The following is a 14437-nucleotide window of genomic DNA, read 5'->3' on the forward strand; positions in this document are numbered from 1 at the left end:
ATGGTGCGGACATAAGTGTTCAGCTCACAGGACCTTTACCTGGGTGGCAGGCAGGGTATGCATCAGTACTGCCAAGGGAGATCAGGAAGAGAAGGAAAATAGAGTGAATTTCCTGCTCTGCTTGAGGTTTGGCAGGTTGGCTTCATGCTGTTGACTCCAGTGTTTAGCTGCTGTTACAGTGGGTAGAGAGGGGAATGTGGAGTTGTGACTCCTGTGCTCCCTTTTTGACTTTGAAACACAGTAAGCTGTTCTGATGACTCTTAATAACCTAAAACTTCATCCCCTTCTTTTAGGGCATAACACGGGTGGAGACAGCTGTGTGGGAAGAAAATTGTGTGACTGCTGAATGTCTATGGCCGAGTTGGACATAGATTGTCTCATAAGTCAGTAAGTGGGTAATCAGAAAATCTCCATTAGCTTGTCTGCAAAACAGTTACATAGAGGTTTCTCTCTAATGGAAAAAGCTAATGGATTTAAAGCAGAAAGATTTTCTCAGCTGAATCAGATGCATGGAAATACAAGTTCAGAAGAAAGTGTCTTGGGCTGTTCAGTAAGCATAAATCCCATGAAAACTACCTAAATTATGCTCCGGCTGTGTGTTCAGTGAAGATCAGAACCTGTATTCATGCTGTGACTTACTTCCTGCTCAAATCATTGAACTATGACTGTAGCTACAGCAGTCCTTAGTTAAGGTTTGACCCTCTCAGGGTTTGCTCAGAAGGCCAGCCCACCCTGGCAATGTGCCTCTCATTCTCTTTGAACACACAACTCTAACAATATAAGAGCCTTACACCTCCCAAAACAGAGTTCACAGGTGTTTATACTTCCCCCATAACTCAGCTTCCATCTCAGCTGTGACAGGATGCCAGGCATCACGCAGTCAAGCTCCAGGTGTGGCTGGAGAGGAGCATTGCTCAGTCCCTGCAGCTTGGCTTCGCTCTCTTCCCTTTGTTCATAGGAGGTAAGTTCAATTTTCAAAAGAGAGTGGGGCTTCTTAATACTAAGAGCTTCCTAATACTAAGGGCTTTCTGTAACTCCCCTAAGCAGACCTTGCTCCCCGCTAAGTCATTAGTTACTGTCTCCTGGCTTAGATGTATTAAGCTGTTAGTTATTGTCTCCTAGCTAAGACATATTGTTTTGTCTGTGCATGTGGTTGCTCTGGGCTAGAATCACCACAGTTCAAGCCATTTTTTCAGCCTCTTGTCTTCGGGTGAAATCCCCTGCAGTACTGCCAGGTGTATAGTGGGCAGAGACGCTGGGGCAAAAACAGTGCTAGATTTTCATGCACTGTGATTGGAGTTAGTTCTAGTTAAGCTAAAGTGGCCACAGCAAATAGAGAGGGGCATTTGTGGCTTCAAAGCAATAAAACATCAAAAAGAGTGAGCTGTGTATATGCTCTCCTCCTGCCATTCCTCCCTTTCCTCAGTTATATGCTTTTTAGGTGCTCCTCCAGATTGAAAGCTAATAGAAAGTAAAACCTAGCATTTCACTGTGGCATCTTTAGCCAGCATTTATTCAGATGTATACAGGGGGCTGGAACTGGATGGGCTTTAAGTTCCCCTCCAACCTAAACCAGTCTGGGATTCTATGATGATTCCATGATCATGATGAGGATTGGAAATAGCCTGGAAACTCATTGTGCTCTATATTGGGTCCTATAGACCTCTAGTGCTCCTGCACCAGTACCAAGAACTTATCCCATATGGAGAAATGAGTGGGAAGGGGTCAACGTGCAAGTTGTTGAAAAATTAGCAGGTTGTCTGTAACAGTGGGAAGAACTGTGTCTGTGAAACACAAAAAGTGCTAAGGCAAGGTTAGACAACGAAGGAAAGGAGACAGGAGGCACAGCTTTGTAGGAAGCCCCATTTCCCTAATTCCAGGGCTTCTGGAGGTATTTATGTTGCATGGAACCAGAACTGCCTTGGAAGGAAAGAATGGATTTAATCCATCTCCACTCCACTTCATCACTGACATGGACAGTGGGATTGAGTGCGCCCTCAGCAAGTTTGCCGATGACACCAAGCTGTGTGGTCCGGTTGATACGCTGGAGGGAAGGGATGCCATCCAGAGGGACCTTGACACGCTTGTGAGGTGGGCTGATGCCAACCTTATGAAGTTCAACCACGACAAGTGCAAGGTCCTACACCTGGGTCGGAGCAATCCCAGGCACAGATACAGATTGGGCAGAGAAGAGATTCAGAGCGGCCCTGCAGAGAAGGACTTGGGGGTGCTGGTCGATGAGAAAATGAACATGAGCCGGCTGCAGTGTGCGCTCGCAGCCCAGAAACCAACCGCATCCTGGGCTGCATCAAAAGGAGCGTGACCAGCAGGGCAAAGGAGGTGATCCTGCCCCTCTGCTCTGCTCTTGTGAGACCTCGCCTGGAGCACTGTGTGCAGTTCTGGTGTCCTCAACATAAAAAGGACATGGAACTGCTGGAACAAGTCCAGAGGAGGCCACGAGGATGATCAGGGGCTGGAGCACCTCCCGTATGAAGACAGGCTGAGGAAGTTGGGGCTGTTCAGCCTGGAGAAGAGAAGGCTGCGTGGTGACCTCAGAGCAGCCTTCCAGTGCCTGAAGGGGGCCTATAGGGATGCTGGGGAGGGACTCTTCATCAGGGACTGTAGTGACAGGACAAGGGGGAACGGGTTCAAACTGAAACAGGGGAAGTTTAGATTGGATCTAAGGAGGAAATTCTTTCCTGTTAGGGTGGTGAGGCACTGGAATGGGTTGCCCAGGGAGGCTGTGAGTGCTCCATCCCTGGCGGTGTTCAAGGCCAGGCTGGATGAAGCCTTGTGTGGGATGGTTTAGTGTGAGGTGTCCCTGCCCATGGCAGGGGCGTTGGAACTGGATGATCTTGGGGTCCTTACCAGCCCTAACTGTTCTATGATTCTATGAGCATCTTGGAACGAGAACAAAGCTTCTGAAACTCTCAGATTCATGTGTTTTACTGAAGGGGGCTTGGGAGGTTTTCATTTAAGTGATTGTGTCAATGTTCGGGCTAAATTGTTGGTTTTGGAAAGATTTATTCCTGTGTCATCTGACTTCATCTGAATGGCACTTTTTCCGTTACTAATCTGCAAAGGCATTCAAGATTTTCCCATCTTACCTCTGATTTGTACGTGTCAACACTTTAAAACCTTCTGCAGCACCGTTCTGCTCTATCAAATCTTCTGGCAGCCTGTCCTGCTGATTCAGCACCATGATACGGCAGTGATCCCAGGGACTTACATGGGTGAGAGAAATACTTTCTCTAAGAGCACCTAAAGCAGGAGGATTGCCTGAAGCGTAGTCTCCAGACCGAAGGTACTGACAGGTTTGTTCCCCAGTCATGTGCTACACGTTTTGAAACGTGAATCACTTGCTCCTTGATGCTTCTCCCAAAGCAGCATGCACCAAATCAATTGCACAGAACTCAGCAAGAGACCATATGGAAGGGGAGAGTGGTGTTTATTTTAAACAAGGCTGATTTCCGTCACTAACAAGTTGTGTTACAGTCGTCACTCCCTTGCACTCCCACACCACGTACTCGGAAGCATCAAGACCTGTGTGATACTTTCATAGGCACGGTCCTGTTAGTGTTTCGTTCAGACCAAGTTTAGTGTTCCTGCCACCCGGTAGGTTCAATTGTGCTAGCATGTGTTCATTAGGTCATCCTATTGTAGTTTTCTTCCCTGTCTGTGGCTACTTTTAACTTTGGGAGTTAGAAAAAAGAAAGGGGGAAATTATAAAGCCAGGCTCTATTATAGCCTAAGCATACCTGTAAGCTGTTGATAGTGCTGACTGGCCACCCCCCTTGCAGTGAGAGCAGAGCAGGAAGAATGGTTTGGGGTTTGTTTTATCACGCTATGGAAATTCGCGCGGAGAAATGTCAGCCTTCTTGAGCTTCGCATGGAAGTTCGGTAACTCTCCAACATCAAGAACTAACCTGTGTAATTTTCCCCCTTTCTATGTTTGATTCCTCTGCCTGAGACTCAGAAATGGCTCTTCTGTACAAGCCACAAGTCAGGTAATGGCCACCTTTTCTGGGCCTGATTCAGTTCTGATGCCAGCCAAACACCTTACGCATTTCATTTTTCTCCCTCCATTTCCCCTTCCCTAGAGTCTTCTCTTGATGGGGTCGGTGATTATGTTAAGCCCTAAATCCCAGTCTGAATACAGCATCTAATGTTGCCAAAGGTTTTGGCTATTCAGATTTGAGAGGAAAATGGTTGATTCAGTCCCACCTTTAGTGAATGATCTATTATCAGATGCCCGGCGTAGCTGGACATATCAGAGCGTAATTACCTACATCAGTGCAATTAAGTCATTAGTCATTCTTGCTTTATGGTTAAAAACACGGTGGTTTCTGTTTTGGCTTGGCATCTCCATTACCTGCTCTCAGGAAAGAGATTGTTGACTTTTCTTCACAAATAGAAATGTGCATGCATCTTCGCCATCCACACAATATAGTTACACAGCCTGCTTTAATGTGTGCTGCAGCTAATAAATGAGCAGCTGCCATGGCAACATAGCCACACAAACACAAAGAAAAGCTCTTCAGCTTTTAAGGAGTGGCTGGAGACAGGTAATGAACCACGGTTCCACTCCTTGCACACAAAGTGCATGTTAAAAGCCATGCTGGGCTTCCCTGTGGGCTTTGCTTTTATGCACAGGTACTTCAAGGATTGCAACATCGCTGCTGTTTCTGGGTACAGCAAGAGAGTAAGAAAAAAAGCAAGGCCAAATGCTCAGCAGAATAGTCTCTAGCAAATGCAGTTAAAAGTAGCTGGTGATAACACAGGGGTCTTACAAGTAATAGCAGATTCATCTTTGGATAACTTCTTTCTCCTGCTTCCTTTTCCCCATTTCCAGGCTTTTCTCCTTTCCTCTGTTCTCTCTTAATGCATCCAGGAGTGGGAGGGTGCTCACCAAAATATCTTGGGTTTTTTTCATATCAAACCATTGTCATTTATGCATCTTAATCTGCAGGTGCTGTATTTTTAAAGAATCCCTGACATTATAGAGCTGTTAAAAAATCACTTTTATTAACATACAGTATAAATCACATTCTCCTATGTAGCAGCTTGTTATTCATCTGTCAGCTCACAGTAAGAGGTCTGATATCTGCCCACCAACTTCACTGGGAAGTTGTCAGTTGCCTATAATGAGGGTAAAAATGACAGTGAAATTATGTCTTCCCCAGCACAGAAATGCAAACCCAGGCTTTCAGCTGTATCACTCTATTTGCTAACACTATTAAAGTTTATTTCTCGTCTCACTCAGCCATGACAACATGATAGTCTCTTAGAACTATAGATTGGATTTCAGGACAGAAATCGCTGCTACCAGCTAGTCTGAACTCTTGCAGAGAGAGGCAAATACTCAGCCAGAAGCTTGCTGCAGACCTGTACATCCTGGTTGAGCAGCAGGCCAAGAATTGCAGCCTCTTTGTCTCATAAATACCCATATTTACTAGGAAGGTTTGTTGGGAGATTCTTTCTGTCTCTCCTTCATGTCCTATTCAGAGCTTACTGTGCCTCCCTTCACTTGTCTCTGAAATTCAGACCATTAGTGGTTGCTCTTTAAAGGACAGCCATAATTTTAGGTTGCTATAAAATTAATCTAAATCTGAAATTGCAATTTTCATGCATATTTTTAGTGGTATAGTATATTTTAAATATAAAATGCACTGTGGGTTACAGTTCATCTCTGTTCTTTTCCTACACCCTTCCTGATTCCCCAACTGTATTTTCTGTGGCCTCATTCCTAAGGCATATTTGAGCCTTGCATAATGCCTAACTGGAGAAGAGGGAAATAGTGATGACAGCCAGCTCCCTTAGCCAGATGGGGAACTGAGTACTCAAGAGAGGGAATAAGCTTTTGTCCTTGATCTCCACCATCTCCTACACCAGCACTGACTGTAGGAGCCAGCTCAGTAATTGGTGAGGAGCTGCAGCTGACTTGGAGTGCCTGAATGCCTCTGGAATGGTTCTAAGCATCCTCTGGGTTCTGCAGTCTTTAAAAAGGCTGAGTGGGATGGTTTGTTGTCCAGTTGTTTTCAGCTTATTTATTTGTCTTTTAAAGCTGGGGACAGTGTTCAGGTAGCAAGTGAAGTGAAACAGTCCTCAGCATCTTTAGAAAGAAATACTTTGAGGAGCAGCAGAGAGCAACCTGGACACGAAATATTCCCTGTGGGACTTGCATTTTGGGGTGAGAGTGTTTGCAGCTGTGGATGATTTAGAGAATCTCTCAGCATGCATGCTGCAGACAAGCTGAAAGAAAAACGCAAAGCGAGATGCTAAACAGCTGCATTTTCGACTGTAGTAACATCCACTGGCTGACCAGCACAGTCACCTTGAAAAACAGCATATTGCAACTCATTGTGGTCAGAATCTGAGTAGTGAAAGAACAGTGAGAGTGGTCTGTGGTATAGGCATCACATCCACATCGCTCAGCGCTGGCAAGCTCACTCCAGCTATTAGGCTGCAAAGAGATTTCAGGCTCCTTGGGCCACGCTTTTGCTGATGGAAAACAGTAGGAAGGACAGCTTGGGGAGTTATGACAGACTATGAAGAAAAACATGCATTTGTAGGGAAATGCCTCTTCTTTGCAACATGGAGCCAGGCACAATCCTTGTCCTAGTGCTCTTTAAATACAACAGCTTCTGCCTTGTACAAAAGCAGTGCTGACCACCTCAAAACATTTGCAGAGGAACAAAGCACAGGCAGGACCCACTCTCCACCGTATGCTGCAGCTCAGCCAGCACTAATGCATAGCATGAGGTAAACACATTTTCTTCCTTCAGTAACAAGCCCATTGCATTAAAAGCAGCAGGATGAATTCTGCTATGCTTCCATTTTAAACCAACTGTGTATTGGGGTATCCACAAGGTAATTTTAAAGCGAGGTTTTTCATTCCCAGCCTGCAAAAGATTCCGTTTTTCCAGCTGCTGGAAAACATCATGAAAGGATCCTGTAATGAACTTTCTGATGTAAGAATTGCCTTATTACTGTTAAATGTTGCCAGCTCTTAGGTCTGTGTTCTGCTTCATAAATTCCAAAAAGCAGCTCAATGTATTTAGGAGCTATTTCCCTCTTTTAAAATGAACCAGAGTCTATTCCACGACCCGCGCCAGATCCCTTGCAGTTTAATGAAGACAGATTGCTGTGAGCTTATTGCAAAAGACAAAGAAAAAGCTTTTTGCAGAGCAAGTTCTCCTTCTTGATTTTTCTTTCCTAACTGGAACTTGTGCTTTTTGTGTTTTGAAGAACAGCGCATAAGCCCCGCAAAATGGCACTATTGTATGTGCTAGTCAAGTGTTAACATTATAATCAATATACTAGTTTTTTCTCCTGGCAGAAGGCAATAAAAAGGCCAGAATTCATTCTCTCTGATTCTACATACAAACTCCATAGGGTTCAATTCACTACAAACCACAGCGAAGCTACTTTGGAGGGACTAATGATGAGGTCTGGAGAATGTTTCCCTCCAGTTGTTAATCTGAATATAATCCAGGTCAATACAGCCTACTTTAGGTCAGCTCTGAGTTGCCGAACTTCTGTAGAACAATGAAAATCTCTTCTAAGCCACGATGGGTGGTTACTGCAATGTTTTATTGACAGCCTAAAGTAATAGAAGGAAGAGGCAATTTTCTTTTCTTACCTAGAAAGGTATAGGCAGAGCAGAGGGAAAAAAATACCATTATTCATGTTGCATATGACCATAAGAGATAGAATGGAATTTGCTACAGGCTGCAGAACACTTCACAAAAATACATTTGCTAGGTACAACATCAGTTCTGAACCCTGTACCTTCCAAATATCTGGGAAATCTGCCCGGGCAGAAGAATATGTTGGATCTCAGGTGTCACTGTTGCATGTTGGATTTAATGCTATGATTCTAATTTATAACTCTTGCCCAAAGGAGCTGGGGAATGGAAAAACCCCTATAATGCAGTGGAGCATTTGTCATTTTCCATTAAATACTGGCTGCTTCCAGCATGTCCAGGCAGATTTAAACAGATGAAAGGGTCAACTAAACAATGATTGTGTATGTACATCCATTAAGACATGAGAGCTTCCAGTAATTTATTTTATCTATAAAACGCTGCTGTGATTTTGACTTTGAGAAAGGAAGTGACTTAGAAGGATCAGTAGACAGTATCCCATGGCAAACAACCAAAATCGGATGAGGTCAAGGATGCAAGAGGATGTGTATTCAGTCTGTTCAAGGGAAAGCATGCAGCTGTGCCCTAATAAAAAGAAATCATTTATTTGATCTTCTGAAGGATTGTTGCCTTCATAATCTATGCAAGAGAGCATTTTTCAGTGCTGTGACTCCTGATTTTCATGATGTCTTTCAAAACAGGGCCTAATGTCAAGAACCCCTTATTTCCCGGTGTTAGCCTTAAGATCTTTCTGTTAGTGTGTTCATTACATAGGATCCCTCCTGCTCTGCTCCTGGAGAACCGCAAAGCAGTCAGGACAGCACACCAGCTTGGAAGGCCAGGCTGGACCCGGACTACAGGTTTTCCATGAGTACTGGGCAGAGTTGTGGACAAAGGGACGAACCAGGTATGGTATGACAGTGCGAAGCTTCTAGTCTAGTTAACACCTGCACCAACAAACCATCGGACCCTCTACAGGGACTTCTTTTATTATCTGATGCAATTTTACTTGCCATGTCCTGGCTAGAAGTAGTAGACATAAGCACACTGAAATTCCAAGTGTGGGTATATGAAAAATGTATCCTATGTACCATATCCAGCCATCTATTGGGGTTCCTTTCGGTTGAAAAAAGTGGGGTTTCTATCATTTTCTCCCGAGAAACTGTTAACAATTAACATTTCTTATTGTAAGAAGGGCCGAAAAATACGACATCTGAACTTCACCTTATGGCATGTTGTACCCAAGCAAAAACTTACCCCCACGTTTCACAGAAGCAGAATCCAGGGAAGAAACAGCTATAGCACTTTGAAGTGCTATTTATGCTCTCAGTTCTCTTTCCATAATGTTTCTAAATTTGGGATTTAAATTAAACGCACACATTAATCCCCCTCGGACTAACCAGTGAACTGATTCCAGTCTGGCACCCAGTCAGTGTTGCTTGCAAGAGTTGCTGCCATGTATTCTCCCAAATGTTATTTGTACAGTATTTTACTGCAAATATAAAAAGGGAAAATGCAGTTGTCAGCTATGAATGAAACCAAAGCAGGATAAACTGAAGAGCAATACCGGTGTATAGGCCCTCAGCAATCTGGCAGGAAGGACAAAACTACGTGTGAGTTGACAGCTGGTCCGTATTTGCTCTATCTTCCTGTAAATAATTAGTCACCTTCTCTTTCTGCAGAAAACATGAATCATGTTCATCATTTGAGATTCTTTACACTATAAACAGCTTGCCAGGGAGTTCAGAAACACAGGTGAAGAAAATATTCAGGAGATCCTATATAGTTTAGATCAAGATTCCATGCTGATCTTTTGTACGTATGTCTTCCTATTTTACTGGAAAGTTCCCATAATTTTATATTAGACAGGAGAGTCATGTTTTTCTACTTTTTGGGGGCATTTCCATACTGTAAGTATTCTGAAATACAATCTGAGTAACAAGAATCACAGAATCCCAGATTGGTTTGGTTTGGAAGTGACCTTAAAGCTCATCCATTTCCAACCCCTGCCATGGGCAGGGACACCTTCCCCTAGAGCAGGTTGCTCCAAGCCCCTGTGTCCAACCTGGCCTTGAGCACTGCCAGGGATGGGGCAGCCACAGCTTCTCTGGGCACCCTGTGCCAGCGCCTCAGCACCCTCACTGTAAAAAATGTCTTCCTTATGTCTGGTCTAAATCTTCCCTCTTTCAGTTTAAAACCATTGCCCCTTGCCCTGTTGCTACAGGAAGGCTGGAATTGTTTTTACTCAAGTGGAAAAAGTACAGATTGCTGTAGTTTGTGCTTTAGAAAGTAAGAAATGTCTATCAATGATGTTTCCCAGCTTCTGGAGCTGATGTGCCAAGGTGTGCATTTCTTCTCAGGACATGGTCCTAAAAGTAGCCATTGCAAAACAAGGGGAGACAAAAGGCTCGGGTGTGAAGAGCACAGAGCTGACTCCTAAGTGACTGGAGAGCTTGACTACAAAATAGTCCTGTTCCTCCTCTGAAGACACTAGCATGCAGAAATCTCTTTGTGGCTAAAGCTGGTTGCTTTCTGGCCTCAATAGGCTTCAAGAAATTATTCCTATGATGTAACCAACAGTAACAGGCCATTATCTGATGAAAACAGTGGTAACTTAAGTGCCTTACTGAGTGATGCAGAGCTGGGCCTGCGTGTTTACTCGAAAAAATGCCAAAACCCAGGATGTGCCTGAGTAGGAATGAAACTCCATATCCTCACTGGAGGAGCTTAATGGCCAAAAAGAGGAAAACAGAAGTTCTGCTATGAAAGAGGAAAAGAACTCCGAGATTTAAGAAGCACAAAGTAAAGTCTTGATGATGGACCCCTTTCTCCCAGCCCTCTTTGTTATCTGAAATACACCTTCACAAATGAGAAACTTCGCGAGCAATGGTTTATTTCTTATTTCTGCAAAAAACCCTACTAACCTTTCTATTGTGTTATTTGTTGTCCTAAGCTGGCTATAAGAGTATGCAGGGTAGAGTGCGCTACATCCACTTCATCTTTGGCCATAGCAGTAGAAACCCTCTAGCCTCATGCTTTCAGTACAAGAGATGGGGTCCTGGGCACCCTGGGAAGGTATAGGTGTTTCAGGAAAGATGAGGACCATCCTGGTTTATCTCCACAGGAACAGCCAGGTTGGCTTTAGGTCCTGAAATTACATGTGGGCTGCTGAAAGTAAAGCTACTAGAATCATAGAATCATAGAATGGTTTGGGTTGGAAAGGACCTCAAGATCATCCAGTTCCAACCCCCATGCTATGGGCAGGGACACCTCACACTAAACCATCTCACCCAAGGCTTCATCCAACCTGGTCAACTGTTAATTCCTTTCATGGGGTAATTTATTCTTTTTCCTTTCCCCCCCCCCTCTCCAGTAGACATCTCTTCCTCTGCTTTTTGTGGCATGAAGAGAACCTGCAGGGATAAATGGAAATTGTGTTTGTGACCTTATTTCTAGAGTGCTTTTGACTGGTGGTGCATCACTGGAAAACACCAGCCATCCTAGCTGCTAGGCAAATATAATGATTTAGGCACTTCCCCCTTATTTTCTGTGGACTGCTTTTCTTAGTTGCTTTTTCTTAACCTAACCATTCAGTTTATACCTATATAATCATTTAATGCGAACAAAACAGGTTTTTTCCAATAGTGATTTGTAACAGTGATATAAAATTTAGAAGGAAGAAAAGCAGCCTGGTACTCTCAGGAATGCGTAATACCTGCAGCATATCTTCTAATTGCTCTAACCTATGCTCTCCAACATACAAGCTTGTTTTTCTAACTGAAAGACCTGCAGGAACACTACACCTTCATATCTGGTTAGCTAAAGCTAAGCAAATCTGAGCGTTCAATCAGCAGAATCATCTGAACTGATAGACAGCCAACTCAATTAAACAGCTATCCTGATTAAGAGAGACAAAAATGCTTCTGAAAAGACTTGCTGTGGCATAAAGTACCTGCCGAAGTAAAACTACAGCAATAAGGAGATAGAAGTTTGGCGTTTCACACTAATTTAAGAGCTTGTTAGTACTTAACTGCCTGTGTCACTGAACGAATATGTGCCTGTTATGCAGTTTCGCTGTCATTAAGTATAATTGTGCTAAATTAGCATCCAGGAAGATGTCCTGGTTAAAAGGTTTTTACTACGCCAGCAACTGTATACAAATAACATAATCCTGACAGAAAAAAGCCAACAAACCCTAAGCAATAGATAAGAGAGGAATTTGTAGTTGTTCTTTAGAAGAGCTGGCAGGAAAGTTCCAGGCACAGCTACAGGTTGGGCAAAGAAGAGATTCAGAGCGGCCCTGCAGAGAAGGACTTGGGGGTGTTGTCGATGAGGAAATGAACATGAGCCGGCTGCAGTGTGCGCTCGCAGCCCAGAAACCAACCGCATCCTGGGCTGCATCAAAAGGAGCGTGACCAGCAGGGCGAAGGAGCTGATCCTGCCCCTCTGCTCTGCTCTTGTGAGACCTCACCTGGAGCATTGTGTGCAGTTCTGGTGTCCTCAACATAAAAAGGACATGGAACTGTTGGAACAAGTCCAGAGGAGGCCACGAGGATGATCAGGGACTGGAGCACCTCCTGTATGAAGACAGGCTGAGGAAGTTGGGGCTGTTCAGCCTGGAGAAGAGAAGGCTGCGTGGGGACCTCAGAGCAGCCTTCCAGTACCTGAAGGGGGCCTATAGGGATGCTGGGGAGGGACTCTTCATCAGGGACTGCAGTGACAGGACAAGGGGTAACGGGTTAAAACTGAAACAGGGGAAGTTTAGATTGGATCTAAGGAGGAAATTCTTTCCTGTTAGGGTGGTGAGGCACTGGAATGGGTTGCCCAGGGAGGTTGTGAGTGCTCCATCCCTGGCGGTGTTCAAGGCCACGTTGGATGAAGCCTTGTGTGGGATGGTTTAGTGTGAGGTGTCCCTGCCCATGGCAGGGGGTTGGAACTGGATGATCTTGAGGTCCTTTCCAACCCAAACCATTCTGTGATTCTATGATTCTAAGTGTCCACACCAGCATCTCCTGGGGCACTGGAGATTGATTTTCTCATCAAAGTCAGAAAACTGGTCATGACCCCAGGACACTGCTGATTGATACAGGTGTTTCTCTAAAAGAGATGCATGACCATTGCAAACGTAGGTTGGGCAGAATCCTGATATTCAGAGTGTTTGGATCTCTTGCTGAGTGGAAGTATCTGCAATGCTGATGTTCCTCCGTGTTCCTCTGAGCACTGTGCACAAGAATAGTTTGCTGTTCACGTTCTTCAAATGATCCTCTTAAGAATGAATGTTAGAAGAAGGCTTTTTTTTCTTTTTGACCTGTTATGCTTCACATCTAACTAATCCATGGTGTCAAAGCCAACGTGGTAACTCTGCAGGCCAGACATTTCTTAGGAAGAGTAAGGAATAACTTAAAACAGCCATTAGGAGCTGCATGGTCTTGAAAACAGAAGTTCTTTTCATTTTATAACTTTAGATAAGTGCTACAGTATTTCTTCCAATTTAGTGCTCATTTCTGGTGTTACCGGGTAAAATAACAAGCTGACATCTGTACTGTGTCATACGCTTGATTTCCTGCATGCAGAAAGGGGCCAAAGCACAGTTTCAGATAACCAAGTGATTTGCTGCTTGAGGGATTTTGCAGTATAATTAATCACTATCTGGGGACATTAACCGGTTTACTGAAAAGGAAATCGGGTTGATCAAGGTTCACAAGCTAAGGTTACATAGAACGCAGACCAAGCTGTAGTTCAGCCTTGACGCCTTGCACTGAAGGGAGGAAGTTCTTTCCTGTTAGGGTGGTGAGGCACTGGAATGGGTTGCCCAGGGAGGCTGTGAGTGCTCCATCCCTGGTGGTGTTCAAGGCCAGGTTGGATGAAGCCTTGGGTGGGATGGTTTAGTGTGAGGTGTCCCTGCCCATGGCAGGGGGGTTGGAACTGGATGATCTTGAGGTCCTTTCCAACCCAAACCATTCTATGATTCTATGATTATCTGAACAAATGTTTTCCATAGCTAATAATTTGCCTCTTAACCATCCTTACTTACGAGCCATTTGGTTAACTTTCATCTCATGTCCAGTAAGCTAAACTGACAGCAAATGATCTTCCTTTTATGCATAAAAGGAAGAGTAAGAGCTGGTTCTTACCTACCTACATACAGAGAACCTCTGAGTGATAAATCTTTGCTTCCAGTGGTGCTGAAGCACGTCAAAGCATGTTCATGTGCACACAACAAACAAATATGTATTTTGAAACAGTACTGAGAGTCTCTATCTTTCATAGCCTGCTTCAGTCAAAGCACCTGGACTGTGTTAGATGGGAGGGAAGAATGAATTCCAGAAGGAGGAATCTCCCCTGATCATGCCTCTTCCCAGCATCTAGACATTTAAACTCGGGTACCCGCAACCAAGAACTTGATTTTGACAAGTAAGCAGAAAGCGGGGTGGACTTTCTCAGGTAACCAGGCAAGGTGAGCTCTATTCTCTGGAGAATAAGCTGTTTGGTTTTATAGCACAATATTGCCTCCAGAGATGACCATTTATGCTACTTTTATTGGACTGTTACAGGAATAATATTACCATATAACCAATAGCTTTTTCACCTGCAGCGCCTACCTCCTACGTACCGCACCTTCATTTGCACTTCGTGGCAGCTCCTGCGCAGCAGCACGCGGATCCCTGTTGGCCTGGCACAGCAGATGGGATGCCTTGGCTTGTGCTTGAAACGAAAAGGCAAGTTTTGTGGCATTTTGCTGCATATTTCCATGTGCTAGTAGCAGGAGCATGTGAGACTAATTCCTGAGG

The 14437-nt window shown here is 44.3% G+C and overlaps 1 long non-coding RNA gene across 2 annotated transcripts; it reads left to right on the plus strand.

Annotated features, from left to right (window-relative positions):
• The first annotated feature begins 867 nt into the window (after nt 1–867).
• Nucleotides 868–14437, plus strand: LOC136007567 (uncharacterized). Of its 2 annotated transcripts, none has more exons than XR_010609755.1 (3): nt 868–961; nt 13917–14103; nt 14242–14437. It is a non-coding gene; the product is annotated as an uncharacterized LOC136007567 (long non-coding RNA). The 2 variants fall into 2 exon arrangements; XR_010609754.1 differs by lacking the exon at nt 868–961 and adding an exon at nt 7876–8553.

This window comes from Lathamus discolor, chromosome 2, assembly GCF_037157495.1.
Source record: "Lathamus discolor isolate bLatDis1 chromosome 2, bLatDis1.hap1, whole genome shotgun sequence".
In the NCBI taxonomy this organism is placed as follows: domain Eukaryota; kingdom Metazoa; phylum Chordata; class Aves; order Psittaciformes; family Psittacidae; genus Lathamus; species Lathamus discolor.